The sequence below is a fragment of the Leptinotarsa decemlineata genome, unplaced genomic scaffold (assembly GCF_025532065.1).
Source record: "Leptinotarsa decemlineata unplaced genomic scaffold, Ldec_3_MD MMD2_tig00078422_RagTag_RagTag, whole genome shotgun sequence".
NCBI classification, from domain to species: Eukaryota; Metazoa; Arthropoda; class Insecta; order Coleoptera; family Chrysomelidae; genus Leptinotarsa; species Leptinotarsa decemlineata.
Genome location: NW_027412747.1, coordinates 18,884,597 through 18,902,300, shown reverse-complemented (window position 1 = coordinate 18,902,300; position 17,704 = coordinate 18,884,597).

Here is a 17,704-nt window from a genome sequence, read left to right as displayed (position 1 = left end):
ACGCGTATTTGGGGGGTCTTAATGCGAGTTCGTCTTGGGGTGTTTTTTTCAATGTTAGAAGTCAGTGGCAACCAAAAGTAGATGGGGAGTTATTATATCTTTGAGGATCGTTTTTATAACGCTTTTAATGTTATAAAAATGATCGCTATGACAGCATATTTGTGAACGCTGATAATGAATTCACAATTGATCAGAAAGGCGTCTAGATTATTTTGAAAAATTTTCTCAATCTTCTGAGGATAGCCCTTATTTTGAAGACGGTGAATTGAACTCTTCTCGTGTAGAAATATGCAACAAAATATGACTCGTACAAGTTCGACATCTTTTGCTTTTGCTTGTTGGATATAATTGATCAATATTTCAGAATCTTCAGTACTTTTTGTTTTTATTCTCGACGCAAAGATAGTTTGGAGTACATATAATTTTGAGAAGCTTCACTGCCACTACTCCATTTGGAATGATCGAAATTAGTTTTGGGTTCTTGGTATTCTATCTTTTTGTTGGTAGATTTTATAGTTCATAGTTTTCCACACTTGTTTGTTCAATTTTTATAATAGAAAGATAGGTATATTACTTACTTCTTTCAGATTTTATTCAATATTAGACGTTGCGATCATTTTAGGAGAAGATGATGTTATATTATTATGTTATATCAGATATAATCTGCGAAATCACGGAAAGAATTGCGTTAATAAGAGAATTTTGAATTTTTATGGACCTACTATATATTTTCCAATTAAGTAGCATTCACTGCAGGGATTATTTCGCCGCGAACCACTAATTTCCTAATCACATTCAGATATTTCCACAAACGACAACTGAAGATTTCATCTTCACAAACTTCATTTTCTAAAAATATATAACGACATGTTTCGCTATCACAGCAGTTTTTCATAAGAAATAGCACATTGAAATTCAATTCCCAACCCCAATTTTAATACACATCACGTCATCACAAGTGAGAGCTACCTACTCAGGTAAATACTCAATCCTAATTACCTAGGTTAGGTTCAAAGTGAGTGGATCTATTCGATCATCCACCACAACCCGCAAGGATTCATTGTGGTTCACACCTATTCACACTAGACGAAATACACCCAGCTTCTTAACGAAGTCGATTAGTTTGTAGGGTGAGTGTCTTTCAGGTCAGATGTAAAAGTACGCCTCTGTCGAACTCTAAAAGCCTGAGTATGTTATTTCCTTCTCTACTCGGGAACAGTTTTTTTTGTACCTTGGGAGCTGCCTGACTTGTCCATTTAGCCCAAGTCTCCAGGAAACACTGCAGCCTCTTGGGCTTATTGCGTTTGTTTTCCCATCTTCTCATGACACCCATTCCATCAGTCTCGTTCCCTTTACTAGTTTGTACAGGTTCCGTGTTGGATGTTCATCATATTCTTCTGAACGTAATTTCATACGTCCATATATTGCCTGCCTCCTGTGATTCAGTGCCTCACATTCGCATAAGATGTGTAGAGCTGTTTCTATCCCTTCGTTGCATAATCTGCAGCTGAGGTCTCCATTGTACAGCCCCATTCTATTCAGGTGTTCTCTGAGCGGACAATGACCGGTTAGTAACCCTGTAATTGTTCTGAGCAGACCCCTACTATATTGAAGTAGTTCTTCGGTTCTTTTCTCGGACGGTTCCCCAATGAAGGTTCTACTGTGTTTGTTGCCAGGTACTTTTGTCCAGTACTCTGTGTGCTTCTTATTGGTCCATATCCTAATCTATTTTAGTACCAGTGATTTTGATGTCCCCAGAGCTGGTTCAAGACCTATATATGAAGTTGATGATCCGCGTCTAGCGCATTCATCAGCTTCATCATTGCCTGTGATTCCTGAATGCCCTGGCACCCAGTACAAAGTTAATTTGTTCCTGTTTGCAAGTTCATTCAGTTCTTCATGGCATTCCCAGACCAGTTTTGATGTCACCTTCGGGTTTGTCAGAGCCCCTAGTGCGCTCTTGCTGTCTGTGAACATATTGATCCGCTCATTTCTTTGAGGTCTCAATTTAATAAGCCTTGCACACTGCAAGATAGCATACACTTTCGCCTGAAATACGGATGTGTATAGTCCTAGCGGATAGCTGTAGTTTAGATTTCTATCCGCTCGGTATATTCCAGCTCCCGTTCCATGTTTGGTCTTCGATCCATCTGTATACCAGATGTTTTTTCCAAACATGTTTTCGGGATGACTAATGATCTTCCACTCTTCATGGCTTATGATTTTGGCCGTGAAGTTTGTGTTAAAGGTGTACTTCGGTGTCATGTGGTCCATGCACATATACTCGGGAACAGTACTCTATAAGGTAGTTCGTAGTTGACAGTTGGAGGCATGAAGTCAGAGGTCATTTCCAGAATGCTGTGACTTCCAGTGTCAACTAACAGTCTGTTGCACTCTGCATTAGATTGATTTGTGAAATTTGTAACGTGCACAAATCTGTATGCAGTTCATCAAGCCTCTCTCCCCAGAAAAATGTGAAGAAGAGGTAGATCTAGAAGGATCTCCATGGCCGCTGACGGTGTGGTACTGATGGCATCACTGATGGCCAGACAAGCCTGTCTCTGTAAGCCAAAAAGCTTCGCCTGGGCCGTTTTCTGTAAAGCCTTCAGCTACTAGGAAATTGCAACATAAAGCCGGATTTATATTATTGTGTCTTGGTGTGTCGTGACGTGCCACAAGTATATCGTATCCAACCATTTAGTATGTTTAGTATTATCTTACTGAAGTGCAGTGTGTCGTGACACGATCTGTCGTGACGGCAATCGGCGTCAGAACGATGGTGGGGTTATGACGCGTCAGAACACTCCACACTAATATGTTTCTGATCTGACGCGTTAACTAGTTAGAGAATAGTGGTTTGCATTTATTTGTGCACAAGATGTCAGACGAACTTACTGAACTTGTTAGAAATTACGGGTTTGCATTACTCTACCATACTCTACTCAAATTTTTTGACATCCTGGAATATTGATGAAATATTTCTTCATCACCAGTAAATGATATTCGCTTCGGCTACCTACCTCCCAGATGATTTACTGGATGAACACAATATTTTCTCTTTTTTCTTTTCTTTTTAAGTAAACTTCACATTAGCAGACTCGCAAGTTGTTCTGGAATATCACTATCGGAATCGGAGGAAAGCATTATAGATGCTCGCATGCGTTTACTCCAAAGGCCACCACTGTATTGACTGGAAATAACGTCAGAACGAGCCTCGACATGACAGAATAGTCTGAACACTCGCCGTCACGTCAGAGAGAATCACAACACATCACATGTAATTCCGGCTTAAGTGCTCATTGTTCTGACAATCATCTCACGAATTCAATGGATTTCTTTGGTACCAAAACTCCAAGTTTTACCACAAGTGATGGAAGCTGATGTAGGCTTTATCTCAAAGTAATCTCTTTTATTGGTTGAAAATAGGACATTTTATTTTATAAATCGGTATATGTTTCAAAAGATACATAAAGGTTTTGTTGAAGCAAACAATGAATGAACAGTAGCAATTGAAATGATTGACTTACTTGAATGTATAAAAGTTTTAATACACCAAAAATTCCGATATAAGAGATAACACCGAAAACATTTTGAGGGTGTCTGAAATGATGGCTCATGTGTCCCCGTAACTAATCCTTGTTATGCTCATTATTTTACAACCCAGATACAATACGCGGCGAGACTATGCGCTACAAAATCCTTCTTTCAGAAAATATTCAGTGGTCACATTTTCAAAGGTGTGTTCCTACCCTGTCGAATCCGATTCTGTCGGTCAAAGATGTCCTTGGAATATAAATATCCCGGACAGTTCGCATATACCTAGGTAGGGAATTCACTTCTGTTAACAACGATAATAATATTCGCGCTTCCTATCTTCCTATCTTCGAATTTAAATAAAACAAGTGTGTACCAGATATCATCAATTTTGTGTTATTCATTTGGAAGTCCATTATGTGTGCATTATAACATCATTCAAATGTTCGCCACAGTTTCTCTGAGTAGAGCTCATCCGAAACGTCCAATTTTCCATTGGAAGCTACTCTGATGCATAAATCGCACTAAATTTGACCGATGACATGATGGCTTCAAGAAACGCTGTGATTTGTGGCTTATTCGCATACACCTGTGACTCAAGAAAACCTCACAAAAAATAGTCTGAAGGGGTCAAATCTCACGACCTCGGTGGCCAGTTCACATTACCTCCAAGCCACGATGACCAAGCCATCAAATGGCTCGTGCATAATATCCAACCTGGCATGAGCTGTGTGGCACGTCTTGTTGAAACCACTGGTCGTCGGGGTCCAGATTATCCAACGTCGATCTCGAAGAAATATAGACCGATGACGCCGCCAACCTAAAATCTACACCAAACAGTGACTTTTTCGGCATGCATTAGACGCTCTTATGTATCATGTTTGAAAATCTGTTCTGTTTGAAATCTGTTGGATTGGTATCGTCCCAAATTCGGCAATTTCGTTTGTTCACGTAACTATTTATCCAGAAAATTAGGGTCAGTCGCTCCAATTGCTCCGTAGCCCATTTAACGAACACACTTCGTTGTCTATGATAATTTACCTGGGTCAGTTGAATTTTGTACGGGTGCAGGCTCATGTCCCGACGCAAAATTCGACAAGTCGTGGTTTGCAAAAGGCCGAACTCTTGTGAGCGACGCGAAATTGAATGCTTTGGATTCTCCTGCACACTCTCACAGGCATCGGCGATGATTTTGGCGAATCTTGCGTGAAGTCAACGTACGGATGTTAGTCAAAAGTTTACTAAACCAGTGGACTCATTCACTACATACATTGCGACTAATTTTTTCGGTGGACGATTATGGCGACAGAACACCCATATTCATAAAACAATTCCATTCTTCGCACGTGTTTTTAAATGATCAATCTGTCCATGGTGATTTTGCAAAACATACTATCATAGTCATCTTCATTTTCATCTGGATGGAACTTTTTTCCCTTACCCTTTCAACTGAGATTCGTCAGGAGGACGAATGGTTCATAACGTAGGATGTTTTGGTAGCGACATAAAAGTCAATGACCTCTATGCCGCTCTGGCCTTGTGTACCCCTTCCTGACTGGGGTATTTGATGAACAAACTGCTCATTTTAACAGACGGGGCCTTCTGAATCGAGTGGAGTCGTCTATAGTGTAATCTACAACTTCCCTAACTAATGGGTCATCATGACTTTCTGCTGACTCGAAAACTCTCTGATTCCTCGACTGAATGGACTGCCTTATAGTAAACAGCTTCAAATCTCTGCGGATGTCTTCATTCCGCACGAACCATGGAGCATTCACCAGCATCCTGAGAAGTTTGTTTTGCAACATTTCCAAAATGGAGAGGTTTGACGGGGCGGTTTGTCCCCAAGCACCTGAAGCATACATGATGACAGGCTTAAACATCGTGTTGTATAGGGAAATCTTATTTTGAAGATTGAGTTTTGAAGTTCTATTGACCAGAGGATAGAGTTTAGCTATCCTCATCTGCACTTTGCTCTTGATATAATCAATGTGATATGCCCAGGTGAGTCGGCGGTCTACCCAAAGACCTAGGTACTTGACTCGCGTTTGGCAAAACATACTGAATGAATGGCAACTAATTTGACAGATGTGGCTTCAACAAGATGTCCGTTATCAACTGTCAAAGTTTAGAAGTCCCTGTTGGAAAATCCTATATAGGATCTAGAATGGTTAACAAGTAACTGTTCGACTTGATTCATGATATTTCGTTTCACTTTGACTTTCGGCAGCTGGTTTTGTCAGTGTATTTGATAATCATGAGTTTTTGATCGTGTATAGCACTAGAGGGTTTGATAACTACATTATGGCCTGCTAAATTGATTCTGCTCACGGCTTTAGCTATTTCAATGATGGTTGCTCACGAAGAGTTATAGGAAGTTTTCCCTACGATACATTCACGATCAGCATTAAGATTCTCCGTAGTGTCTTAAACACTTTTTTCCATTTTAAATTATATTGTATTGGATTCTATTGTGATGTGGTCAATGTGGTTGGTGAAATGCGCATCGAAAAAGTATTGCAGTTCCGGTGTTCGGGAAAGTGGTTGTTTCAAATTTATTCTGAACCAGAAGCTCCAATTGAATTCCTCAATATGGCATTTGAAAAATTATTCAGGTGGATACGATAATAATTGTCTTCAAATCGAATACATTGGCCAATTCAAAAATTTTCGCAAAATTGAAATTTTCACGAGAGAATATCAATCAAGAGGTCTCACCCACCGATGCGACATGCATGATGAAGAAAACTTGCAATTGCGTTGGTTGTGTTCGACACGGTGAATCACTCCGAAGGTTGATGTAACATAATTTTGCACAGAGAGGAACATTGGTTTAGGAGAAAATTCAAGGAAGCCGCATACATGTTGTCCAACAACGTATTCAGCCAAGCCAGCGTAGAAATACGTAACATATGGAAACCCACCATCAAGCCAAAAATGGCCAACTCTCGCCAAAACGGTCATCTCCCACGGAGCCAGTGAAGCAGAAAATGAAAAACGGAGATAAGTGAAAGTACTCGAATGACTTATAAATAGTCATCTCTCGGAGAAATCAGTCCAGTCATCAACCGAAGACGATTGTAGATACTAACAATCGAAACGTCGTGAACTAACGTGACTTGGAATCTCTCCACTTCATTTTTATTTTCTTTTTTCATTTCTTTATTTTTATTTATTCAATTGTTCTATTTTTACTTGTATTTTATTTCACTATTATTTTATTTCAGGTTTATTTTGCTTAATATAATTGTTATTTTCAGCTATTCATTTTCAATTCTTCTTTTTTAGTTGTTTCAGGGATTTCAAATCATTTTATATAGTAGACAATGGAAGTCCGAACTAGTGGAAAGACTATAGGTAGATAGATCCTTACCTATTCCAAATTCCAGTATAAGCCTGAAAGTCTGTGTGAATCAATTCATTTGTCTTTTTCAGGTGTAGACTAAAGTCGATTGGACAATAGAAACAAGTGTAAATGAATTAAGTTACGTGTACCATTTCTCCAATGATTATTTCAAGGACACTTTGATGTAATCGAAAATAATGAAGTGAACATACTGTGTAACAAAAAAACACACAATAATTACATACGAATCGAATTAAGTCGTTCCTTGCAAAAATGATCTGATTCTGAAATTCTCAGTTGCTGCTCTTCTGAAAGGTTTATAGGAGTGGAGGAATATTGAATATATTCAGTTATTGAACAATATTGCAATTTACAATTCACTTCATAAAATTTTCATTTTCGTTCCATATCCAAATGAATAACTGACTAAATTCCAAAATTGATTGATTCTATATTGAAATTTTGATACAAAACAAAGGTTGATTGTTCATGTCAACCGCTACATATAGCATGTACCCGCAAAACAAGTTAAAATTTCATTTGTTTCAACAGGATTGAATTATACGCGAAACGTAATGAATTTTTCGTATCCAGCGTTCACGCAACATTCCACATCCCATTATTGTCATATATTTCATTATATTGCTTTGCAATCAAATTGTTGGAAACCACCACGATCTGATGAAATACAACATCACATATAAGTGGGTGAGCTTTTGTTGCAACGTGTTGGATGAAGAGTACCATTAGGTTGTTTCAAAAGTTTCGTCGATTTCAATGTCATGTATTTTTGTAACTCCATATCTCGATTTTCGGCCAATTATTCTCTACGAATTCGAAATGAACCCTAGCGCTGCCGAATCAGCCCAAAAAATCAACCAGACATTTGGCAATGATGGTGTTAATGAACGCACTGTTCAACGTTGGTTGTCGAAATTCCGTTGGCATCAAAGATGAGCCTCAAAGTGGTTAACATACAGTAATCCAGAACGAGGATTTGAGGACACTGACCCATCACAAACGATACGTGGGATGGCGAAAGAACTGAGCGTCAGCACCCATGCGGTTTTTGATGGTTTCAAATGGATTGGAAAGATCAAAAATCTCTAAAACTCTAAAAGTGATTGACTCACGCATTGAATGATCGACAAAAATTGTCACAGAATGTTCTTTTCTGCTTTTGCGCAACCAAAACTATGATATTTTGGACCCGATCGTCATATGTGATGAAAAGTGGATCTTCTACGATAACAGAAGATATTCAGGACGGAGGTTGGACACCGATGAGCCATCCTACCATCAACTAGAACACATTTTCAGCACAATGGTTAGGTTAGGTTAGGTTAGGTTAGGTCAGCACAATGGTTACTCAAAAGAACTGATGAAACAGACTTTGGCTAGTAGTCTAGAGAAGCCGCTACATCCAGTGCTACTGGTTCGGGTCACAGTAATACATTAGAACCTGTTTCAAATACCTATTTGAAACCTGTTTGAAATACCTATCTGACAGCCTCACAAAAATCAGCTCACCAAACGAAGAGAGTGGGTCAAAGAATAGTATTCACAGTATACCATTCGAAAGTTCTATGTTGGTGAATACAAAGTGATATTGAAAGTCCGTATTGTGAGAACAATAAAATACCCAGCAAGAGCGGATAGGAGTTCAAAGAAGCTGTCCACATATTGAACAACGGCGCATTCAGCCAGACTAATGTGGAGATAACCAACGTATTGAAACCAGTGATCGAGGAGAAGAGTAGTCTGCGTTGCTTTGAACCGGACACCAAGAAAAGAAAAGGAAGAGTGAGGAGCTGTGGATGCGCCCAAGTGACCAATGACTAGTCCTCAATATCAGGAATAGGTTAGTCATCACTCGAAGATGATTGTGAGTACCAACAATCGAAACCTGTTCTCATTTAATATATTTTGAAGAAAAAGCTCATGAACTTTTTTATCAATAACAAATTATTCAGTGAAGATCAATACGGATTCTGAGCGGGTAGATCAACAACAGATGCAATTCGAAAAACTATGAGTCTGGTTATCGAGGGTCTTGAGACAGGTGAACATGTGATAATAACCATGTGTGATCTCTCTAAAGCATTCGACTGCGTCTCGCGTCTCGCACGATGTTCTGTTCAAAAAGTTGGAGTTTGACGGAGTGAGGGGGCTACCACTCAGTTCATTTCAGTCGTACTTATGTAACAGAACCCAATCTGTGTGTGTCAATGGAAACATGTCTGACAATAAAACTATCAAGAATGGAGTATCGAAGGGATTCGTTCTGGGACCATTGCTATTCTTGATATACTTCAATGACTTCAGTCATTTTATGTCACCAGGTAAATGTGTTCTTTTCGCAGATGACACAACTCCAATAACGTCTCAGAAAAACATAATCGAATTACCATCAAATACTGATGATACTCTGAGACAGGCGTCTCTTGACGCCCTGAGAAGTTCATATTCTGCTTTGTTCCACTCACATATGAATTATGGCATAGTATTGTGGGGTAATTCCTCTCACTCCATTAAAATCTTCAGGCTTAAAAAAAAGCAGTCAGAATATTGATAAATGCCAATTATAGAGATCACTGTAAGCCGCTTTTCAAAAAAATGGGTATACTAGCACTACCATCGGTATTCATTCATAGTCAATTACTTGAAATCCATAAAAATAAATCAATTTATTCGCAGCATCAGGATATTCATCATCATGCTACAAGAAATGCCGATCTGTTCATACAGCCCCGATACAAACTCACAAGGTCTATTGAAAATTCATTGAATATCAATCTTCACAATCATCTTCTTAATTCGTTGAAAGTCCTCAAACAAAGCTCCTTTAAAAACACAGTCAGAACTATTCTCCTGGAAAACTGTTTTTATAGTTTTCAGGATTATTCAAGTACTTCAATTATACCGATTCAGATTTGATTTTTTTTCATCTGATATGTGAAGCTCATGTTTATACATAATATTTGTTTTTTGACACTTTCAAAAAATTTTAGACTGATTATTGTAATGTTCAAAATTATCTTTCATTTTATTCACAATTCATGATTCAATATTTTCAACCCGTGCCTAGTTTTTTTTCTATATATATTTTCAACTGACTTACAACAAACATTCAAGTGTAAAGTTATCAAATAAATATATCTATCTATCTATTTTTTTTTTTCAGGTCAAAATAACTATTCAAATTCCATTCTCCATTAATTTTTGTGAATTTTCTTCAGCAAATTCTTCAGTGTGTTCAATAATTTCAACATTTCATCATTTCTGCTTCTTGTTCGCCCATAGATTTCAAATCTGTTAACAGATATTCTGGACTATGAAAGTCCGGATTCGTAACATACATATTTTTATCAAATATGATTTTGTTTGAACTGGAAAAATCACTTGCTTATTATTGATTGACGTCTTTCCAAAATATTTCAATGCATTCTTCTTCAATGAAGAATTTGACTATAAACTAATAGAGTGAATCTTCTAAAGTTGTATTCGAGTGCCATGTTTCCCTTTACATAGTATTCAGTCCTTTGTAAACCGCCACATCACCCATCGTCAATGAAGTGAACGTTTTCTATATACAATGGAGCTTTGCCGAAAAGAGTGTGATGAAAAATCAATTATTTTTCCTAGAGAATATTCGAACTCAGTTAAAAATGAAACAAAAACAGCGCGTGCAGCAAATTCTTTATGATCGAGTCATTACTTCAACAAAAGGCTGCGAGAAGCAATAAAACGAAAAAACCCTCAATAATGGCCCTTTTGGCATATTTAAAATTGGCCATTTCGATGGCAATTTGTTTTATTTTATGCATTTTCCTGTCGCGAATGTGATGTTTATGATAATACGCGGCATAAAATCTATTAACATACGTGCTCGAACATAATTTTGGTTGAAATCCCGTTAGTGAAAATTGAATACTACAAATAATAAATCTATATTTGACCAGAGCAATTGATAATATTGATCTACAACTTGTTTCGCAAGTGTTTGCAATTCTCTCTTCACTGTCAACATTAAAATACTATTTTGTAGATTGAATCGCAAAATCCTGTTGCCTCTCAGTGATGTGCGATCTGTGAGGATTCTGTACTCAATACTAATAAAATCAAACTCTAAAATGCCAAAACCTCTGACATATCAATTCAGGGCAGAATGCGATATGGGGAATCAATGTTATCGTTTCAAAAATATTGGTATAATCTCTCGCTGGCAAATCTGTCTGATTTAAGCAAATGATACCTTAGTAGACTGTGTCCAAACCTATAGTAGTCGCTCAGTTCTGGAGATGAGCTTGTTAATCTTTTTGCCTGTGTTCGTCCTGGTGATCCATCCTAAACATATCGTAGTTGATCAACTTTTCTCCGTCAAAGTTCTTCCTTCATGTGGATTTTCGAGAGTACACAAAACTTATTGGTACAAAGAAATAAGTACTGACTCTGTCATCAGTGGCAATGACAACAGATTCATCACTTTCTTCAATTCCCTTCTGACCTCAAATTCACATTCCATTGGATTTGTCTCTTCCGATTCTCTTAGATTTTTCAGTCTCATATCGATCAGTACACTCACAAGTGAATAACGTCAGATTGTTTGATGATAATTGGCAGTCTGAATATTGATTGTTTTTTCTTCTATCCTAAACATGTTATGATGAAAGATTCAGCTCCAACTCTAGTGAACTGGTTAGACACCAATGAGCCACACAGGCACTTCCCAAAGGCGAGAATCCAGCAAAAAAAAACCATGGTCAGCGTCTGGTGGTCAGGAGCTGGTGTGATTTACTATAACTTGTTGCAACCAAATCAAACCATCACAACAGAGTCCTGTTGTGAATAAATTGACAAAATTTACCGAAAATTGCGTCAGCAACAGTCGGTACCTACTGGTCAATTCCCTGGCCCAACCAGGCAAAAACGGCCTTTGTTTGAAGGTGGTAAACAATGCTTCATGGTGTATTTATTGGTCATTCGAGTTCTTTCACTTATTCTCACATTCGTCTCTCCACTTCAACGGTTTAGCAAGAAATGACTGGCGGGAGTTGGCCGTTTACCGCTTGACTATCTGTTTCCATATGTTGCGTATCTCTATGCTACCTTGGCTAAATGCGTTGTTGGACGAAATATCTGCGGCTCCTTTGAATATTCTTTTAAACCAATGTTCCTCCTCATGGATGATTTGAGACTTGAGACCACTTGATGTTATGTTGATGAGTCCAAACATGCTCTGCTATTCCTGATTTGCTGGTTCCTTCTTGCTGTTTGTGTTTCCTGTGCTCGGCAATGCGAATTTTCAATGGCTTATTAGTTTTACTGATGTAGGAATCCTCTGCACTCGCAGGGTATCTGGTAAATGCAACAATCAGAGGATTGTCGGAAAGGACAAGAAGAATTAGGTCCAAATATAACATCAGAACCAGCTTCAGATCCGGAAAGACTATCCGTAGCAGCCTCACGAAAACCAGGCTACCAAAGGCGGACTGTAATTCCAAGAATTGCAATTACCGGATACCCTGCGAGTTCGGAGAATTTTACCTCGGTAAAACTAAGAAACTATTGAATGTTGACATTATAGAGCACATGAAACACACACAGCGAGGAGAAACCAGTATGTTCAGACTCATCAACATAACATCAAGTGGTTTCAAACTGAAGTCATCCACAAAGGGGAACATCAGTTCAAAAGAAAATTCAGAGAAGCCAAGCTAGCGTAGAGATAATGGACAAAATTGTCCAATTCCAAGGAATTGGAATTGAAAGAAATCTCAAAAGGGGCGTTACTTCAAAATAAAACAAAAAATTTTCTCAAGAGAGTGGAAGAACTAGAAAATGGAGAGATTATGTCAGCAGGAGTGTAGTTGCATAAGAAAATTCGATCAGAAACATAATCCGAAGAGATCAATGGTTCAAATAATGTTGTTGTTCTTGAAAAAGACAGCTTACTTCAATCATTGTCTTGTGCTATGTATGATGAATGCGCGAGAAAATTTCAGAAACCCAATGATTTTGGACTCTGAACACAAAATAGACTCTTCATTCATTTTTACCACAAGCAAGTCCATTGTCATGGGCAAGAAGTTTTCATCCATAATTTACGACAAAAATATTGGATTTTACGTATTAGAAATGCAGTCGAATCGAAGGTACTCCAAATATACCAATCACTGGACAACTGCCACCTTGTTGATTCGAGAGAAAAATACGACCATTCAACAGGACGGATAGGTTATTTTGAAAGTATATTGGTTACTGTCAAGACAAGCCATAAATAACGTTATGGTGTAATTTTTACTTGCGTGATCACCAGTGATGTTCATTTAGAAATGGCTCATGATCTTTCCACTGATAGTTTCATGAATTTTGAAGACAATTCGGATGTAGGAGGTGATTTCAAGAAGAACTTTACAGTGATAATGGATCCAACTGCAGATAAGCACAACGTGAACTTCAAGAATCGTTGAACAGTCTGAACCAAAGAGAGATCATAACTTTTTGCTCGCTAAAATATATCTTTTGGAAATTTAATACTACATTCAGTCCACATATGGGAGATGCCTGGAAACGTCTCATCCAGATTGGTAAAAAATCATGAAGGATATAATACGAGCAGAATAATCTCCAGAATATGTTCTAAAAACTGTTTCAGCGGAAATAGAGAATATAGTGAACTCATGATTCCTGACACACGTTTTCCTAGACTCTAGCGACTCTGAATCACTCACAACAGATCATTTTCTAATCGGACCTTCTTACGCAGCAAATTGTGATGCACTGTTTGGAACCTTTGGTGTAGTAATGATTATTACTGGAGTTTTTTTCCAACACCAAAACGTTATTTTAACACCTCGACACGTGTTTCGATTACCAAGTTTACATCTTCAAGAGAAAGATCAAACTTCCTCTTCTTCCTCTAGAAAATGATCACTTGGTGATCGAAACACGTGTCGAGGTGTTGAAATAACGGTTTGGTGTTGGGAAAAAACTCCAGTAATATTACCCTGGAAAAGGGAAATTTCAATCTACTGTCAAAACGGAAAGCAGCCCAAAAACTAACAGATATGTTTTGAAAGAGGTGAACACATGAATTCCATACATATCTGACAAAACGAAGCAATTGGCAACAAGAAACACCATGTATTCAGAAAAACGTTGTTGTTCTCATATTTTCCCCAACGGTTCAATAAATCTTCAGCTCAAAGGTGGAATTTTGAATTTGTATCCTGCGAAAACAACTAAATTGAAATAGTCGAGTTTCAATTAGTCAACGAGGTCATTTTAAGGAAACCTGTTTTAAAACTTTGTATATTAGATGTGAAAGAAAGATTGAGTAATTGGTATTTACTGCGCTACAACAATTACTGGGCATAGAATGGTACTGTTTCAATTTCTGGACTGATTTATATTCGTATTGGTTGCTAAGAGAAAGTGAAAAATCAAGAAATTCATTTGACTTTCTGAAAACCGAATTTGGCCTGATATAAAGATCATTAACACCCATAAAAATTCAAAATGGGATTGCGATCTATGAACGTAGCAGTAAACAAAATCGGTAATTACTTTCCAGCTGAAACACGCGCTAACTGGGGGGTTGCACAGGGTTGATTCATTGTGCTTGCTCTATAACTGGCTTCCATGAAACCTGCACTGAAAACACATCAATCACCTAGAAAACTAATCTGTCACATACAATGCTTCCCGACCAACTAATTGGGATAAATCTCCCCTCAATTAGTCATTGCTGGTTATTATACTAATAATGAGATTCTGTCCCGAATAATCCGGTTTCAAAGAAGAAACTCCCTTGACGACTTCCCTTTCCACATCAGGACCGGTGGGAGCCGTTTTCGTATCGCAGTGAAAAAGTTTCAAGTATCGTATGACAGTTAATTTCAGTCAATGATACTCACATAATTCATGTGAGAGAGATGAATTGACAGGAATTACATACTTCGAGAAGTGCAAAATATAAGGAAACTAGGGCGATTGGTCCAAAATGAAATGGAATCAATTGGAAGAACAGAATTTGATGAATTTTGGCAGAAAAATTAGGATAATCCTAGAGAAGGAATAAGAGCAGAAATTACGCAAGAAAATGCAAATGAACTATTGATTCAGTGACATTTCATGTTCAAAATATAATCGTAAATAAAATTTTTGTCTATGGATCTTCTTTGAGCTCTTGAATTTTCGCTTTGTTGCTGGAATTATATAGTCAGAAATGAAAGATCTTCGGGCAAGTTTGTGATGTCGCTACTTCCATAGGCTTCAAAGCTATTATACACACTGACCCAAAAATATTTCGATTTCATTTCATGAGTTCAGCTGTTCAGTTTGTTGGTGAGAGGCATAAAAGTGTTTTGCGTACTCGGTGATACTCTGCTATAGAAAGTTTTGTGCAAAGGATGAAATCAAGTGTTCAAAAAAACTTGATATGTTGCAGTGGCATACGATTATTGTTCTCTGTATTAGAGAAATGTTTACAAGTGTTACAAGCTTTCCACAAAAGTACGGGAAGATTTTTTTCCAAGGACAAAACACAAGAACTACAGGAAAATCCTCAAGGCGCTCCCAGTGGCGCCAGTGCAAAAGTATCGAATCACATTGGATTTGAATCGCTGGAGATTAAATCAATTTGGAAAAACGTTCTCAGGAAGTTTATTCCACATAAACGCAGTTCTCTAGATGAAAGAGTTCTTGAACAGTAAAGTTCGAGCTGTACTGAGTAGAACCTCAAAACGATGAGAAGCCACAGACCATCGCGTGTTTCTGATATTTACCGCTCTTGCTGGAATCAAATGTGCCAAATCATTTGAACAATTCTTGTGGAAGAATCTATAGGAGAAACACAAATCTCCAACCTTTCTTCGATGTACCAGCCTATCAAGCTTACACGTGATGTTAGCGTCTCCAATCAGGCGGATGACTTTTTTCTGGATGAAATCCAGCAACTTCAGGGTATGTTTGGGGGCAGAGCTCCATACAGAGAACAATACTTCAAAGGAGGTCTGATCTGAGCTTTATGCAGCATCAAAAGTTGTCGAGGTATGTACAGTTTTCTGTTTCAAAACAGTGTTCAGTGGTTTTTGTGGCATTGAATTGAACATGTTTACTTTCACTCCAATTCGAAATATCTTCTAGATCCTCATTAGGATATGCAACCTCCTGCTGCCGGTGAATATGTGCTTCCGTAGCCAATGTCCTGAAATCCAAATGGTATGATAAGACAAGTATGCTGTCGTCAGCAAAGCAATATATTGGATTCTTGGTTTTCTCCAATGAGTCCTTGATTCACAATGTAAAAAGAATTGGAGACAATATGGATATCTGGGGAACACCAACGTTGATTGTGAAAGTATTCGAGAGATATCCATCGACGGCCATTTGCAGGAGAAATTCTTTCAGGAAGCTGAAGAGTCATACACAAAAATGATTCGACAAGCCATAGCATCAAAGTTTGGCCATGCCAAACATTGTCAAAGGCCTTAGGCTGCACCTATATTGAATCCGTAATTCTTCTGACCCGATGTACGACGATCATCGGACGACATCGGAAAAAAAACAAACACTTAAATTTCAAAGTAGGTGCCTTCATTGGAAAGGGTAGTCCGATACGACGATAAACGATCACTACCGATTACTGACCGACGAGTAGTCAAATCAAAAGTGTTTGTTTTTAGCCTGATCTTCCATTCCGACGGAGTGGTATAATAATGAATAATAAAATTGATAAAGAGATTTTGATCATTCTTGTGAGAGATGAGCCTCGCTTGTGGGACCTGCGAAACAAGGATTGCCATAACGGTGATATTAAGCTTGAACTATGGGGGGTTATTGTGGACCAGTTACTGTGTAGCACTTTTTCTATTTAATGAAAAGGAGCAAATGCAGACGGCAGCTCTTCGTCGGTTGGCACTATGGGTTCGTTTACAAACAAAAGTATATCATTGTGCAGTAATTGACTGGTCAAAAAATAGGAGGGGCGCCACTGCAACTTTTAAAATATCTATGTCAAAGACTACTTACTTGGGAAGTTGAGCAACCGAGTAATGACTAAATAGTTGTTATACCCAAAACTATAAGAGACTTTATCATATGATGTTATCAAATTGATGAGTGTCAATCAATAAATAAATAAAACATAGTAAAACATACAAACATTTAATATTAATAACTCTTCAATGGTTCAGAACAAAAGTTCACAGAAATAAGACTTGTAATTCTAATAATAATATTCACAATTAGATACTTGGAGAGGTTAATTAATTAGGTAGAAGATTTTTTAGGAAATTAATTTCCCAGCGCATTGTACTATAAGGTGGTTTACATATATTCGTTGAAAAACATATACTTTAACCTGAGTATATCTAGATTGAATGTACATTATTAATTAAAAATTCAAATGGTAGGATTTTATCCTGTATAAAAAATATATTAGTAAAACCTGTTCCTCTGGCGACAGCACTTTGAAAACTGAGTACGGAATCCCAGGCCAACCAGGACTGGAGTGATGAGTGGAGCGATACTACAATAGCTTCATTCTCTCTGAGTGCAATCAAATGTTCATCGGGCGGAACCATGGAGTATACACTTCTTCTTCTTCTCCTTTTCGGAAGATAGGGTACTAGCATTTTGACCTATCAATATTTGCATGTTTCATGCATAAAGGACCAATCTCAACAGAATAGAGTAATGATATGTTTGGTTGTATCTGGTCAGACAACCCCTAAAGCTAAATTGGCTACACTGACGAATAATGAAATAGTTGACAATCGAAATATTATCAAACAGCTGACAATTAAAATTAAACAGAAA